This window comes from Loxodonta africana, unplaced genomic scaffold, assembly GCF_030014295.1.
Source record: "Loxodonta africana isolate mLoxAfr1 unplaced genomic scaffold, mLoxAfr1.hap2 scaffold_471, whole genome shotgun sequence".
NCBI classification, from domain to species: Eukaryota; Metazoa; Chordata; class Mammalia; order Proboscidea; family Elephantidae; genus Loxodonta; species Loxodonta africana.
Window position 1 is genome coordinate 10001 of NW_026975187.1, and position 2500 is coordinate 12500.

General features: G+C 81.8%; 1 non-coding gene across 1 annotated transcript; it reads right to left on the reverse strand.

Moving 5' to 3' along the window:
• Window positions 1-1343: 1343 nt before the first annotated feature.
• LOC135229714 (5.8S ribosomal RNA) lies at window positions 1344-1496 on the reverse strand. Its single transcript, XR_010320391.1, has one exon. It is a non-coding gene; the product is annotated as a 5.8S ribosomal RNA (ribosomal RNA).
• Between the last annotated feature and the right edge of the window lie 1004 nt (window positions 1497-2500).

A 2500-nucleotide genomic window follows, 5' to 3' on the forward strand; every position in this document is an offset into this window, starting at 1 on the left:
GGAGAGCCGGGAAGGCGTGGGGGCCCGGCTCCCGGGCGGCGCCGCGCGAGGCGGAACGGCGACGGGCGGAGGACCGGAGGGGGGGGAAAGGCGGCGCACACGGCGCCGGCGGCGCGCTCGGGGAGGGGCCGCGGGGCGCCCCCGCACCCGCGGCCGACGACACACCGGGCGCGGCCGGGCGCCGCCGCGCGCCCGCGCCCACCCCCCTACCGGGAGCCCGACGAGGGTCTTCTCGCTCGCCAACGCCGCCGCCGCCCGCGCGAGCGCCCGCGCTCACGGGAGGCCGGCCACGCGATCGTCAACGCCAGGGGGCCCGCGCGGAAGAGAAGAGAGCGCGCGACACGGAGAGGGACGCGTGCCGGAGGGCCGCGGGCAGCACGCGCCGCCCACGCACGCCCGGCCCGCCCGCCCGCCGCCCCGCCCCGGCGCCACGCGGGCCGGGCGGGGGCGGGCGGACGGGGACGGGAAGCGGGGCGGGGAGGGAGGGGCACGAGCCGGCGGCCCGCGGGGTCCTGCAGGGGGCGCCGGCGCGCCCGGTGGCGCCCCGGCGGCGCCCCCGCCGGGCCGGGCCTCGCCGGCGCGGCATGGAGGGGGGGAACGACCCAGGGGGGAGGCGCGCATCGGCGGGCGACACCGCGGCGTCCCGCGGGCCGCCCGCCGGGGCACCCGTGGCCTGGGGCGGAGCCCCGCCCCCCGCACGCGCCCGGCGGAGGCGTCCCGACAAGGCACGGGGGGTGGAAGGGGCCGCCGGGAGGCCGGCGGGCCCCGGACGCGCGGCGGACCGTGGGGAAGAGCGGCTCGGAGGAGACGGAGGCCGGCCGGGACGTCCCCCGCGGCCACCGCCGGGGGCAGGCGGCGGCCCGACGGGGGCGCCCCGGACGCGGACGCCGCTTCCCCTCCCCGTCGCCCCTCCCCGGCCCCCGCCGCGCGGCGCGGGACCGCCTTCCCCCGGCGAGCACACACCCCCCCCCGTCGCCAGGGTGACCCCGAGGCCGCGTGCGGCGCGAGGGAGGGCCCCCGAGCCACGACCCCGGCGCGAGCTCTCGCCTCGCTTCTCTCTCTTCTCTCTCGCGGGCGCGGCGGCCCCCGGCCCCCCTCCTCCTCCTCCGCCGCCGCGGAGGGAAGGGGGGCGGACGGGGGCACCACCGGGTCTGTCCTTAGGGGGTCGTAGGGAACCCGGCCGCCGCCCGCGCGCCTCCCGCCGCCCAGGCTTGGGCGCGGGCGTGCGGCGGGCCGGCCGGCCAGCCCCTGCGAGGAAGCCCCCAGCCGCGCACCCCCGGGGGAGGGAGGGCCGGCCAGACGCTGGCCGGCGGCAAACCCCGGGGGGGCGATTGATCGTCAAGCGACGCTCAGACAGGCGTAGCCCCGGGAGGAACCCGGGGCCGCAAGTGCGTTCGAAGTGTCGATGATCAATGTGTCCTGCAATTCACATTAATTCTCGCAGCTAGCTGCGTTCTTCATCGACGCACGAGCCGAGTGATCCACCGCTAAGAGTCGTACGAGTTTGGATTCGCGGGGCCCTCCCCCCCCCCCCAGCGAGGAGGGAGGGAGGCGACCCCGCCCTGGACACGGCACACATCCCCCGAGGGGCGCCTCCTGCCGGCCAGAAGACACGACGGAACCACGACTCGGGAAAGGTCGGGAGGGATTCGCGGACAAGGGGCCCGTCCACACCCGGCCCCCGGAGGAGCGGGCCTGGACGCCCCCACAGGCGCCCCGGGGGTTCCCACCCCCAACGACACGGGGCACCCGCGCGCGGGCCCGCGCGGTCCGACCGGCCGCCGGGCTCCCCCTCCCGGCGGCCGCCCGGCCGGCAGCGGGGCGCGGCGCGGAGCCCCCCGGCCTGGGGGCGGAGGCCGGGGGAGAGACGGGGTGAGGGCCAGGCCCCCCCCCACGGCCGCTCCCCGCGGGCCCGCCGCCACGAACCGCGGCGGACGGGCGACCCCCCGAGGGTCTTTAAACCTCCGCGCCGGGACGCGCTAGGTACCTGGACAGGGTGGCGAGCGAGGGCGGGGCGCGGCCATCGCCCCCGACGCGGATCCCCGGCCGCGGCCGCCCGCGGGGGACGCGCGGGACCGCGGCGCTGCCGGCCCGTGACGCGGGGGATGGACGGTAGGGGCCCACGCGCGCCCCCCCGCGCCGCCGCCACCGGGGACCCGCCGCCCGCAGCGCGCGGCCGCCCACCCCGCCTACGGCTCCCCCCACCTCCCGGCCGCACACGCACACACCGCCCTCCTCTTCCCTTCACCCCCGCGACGACCCACACGGGCGCGCGCTCGGAGGCCGGCCACCGTCCCCCCCGCACCCGCGCGGCCCAGGCCCCGGGCCGCGGAGGGCCCGGGGCGACGGCGGGACGACGCGGTTTCGCGGGCGGGAAGGGGGAGGCCGGGCGAGGGCCCGAAGGTGCCGGGGGAGGTCAGCGAGGGGCGGGGGCGGACGCCGGGGAGGGGGGCCGGAGGGAAGGGGCGGCCGCGCAGGGGCGGCGGGGCCGGGGCGGTCG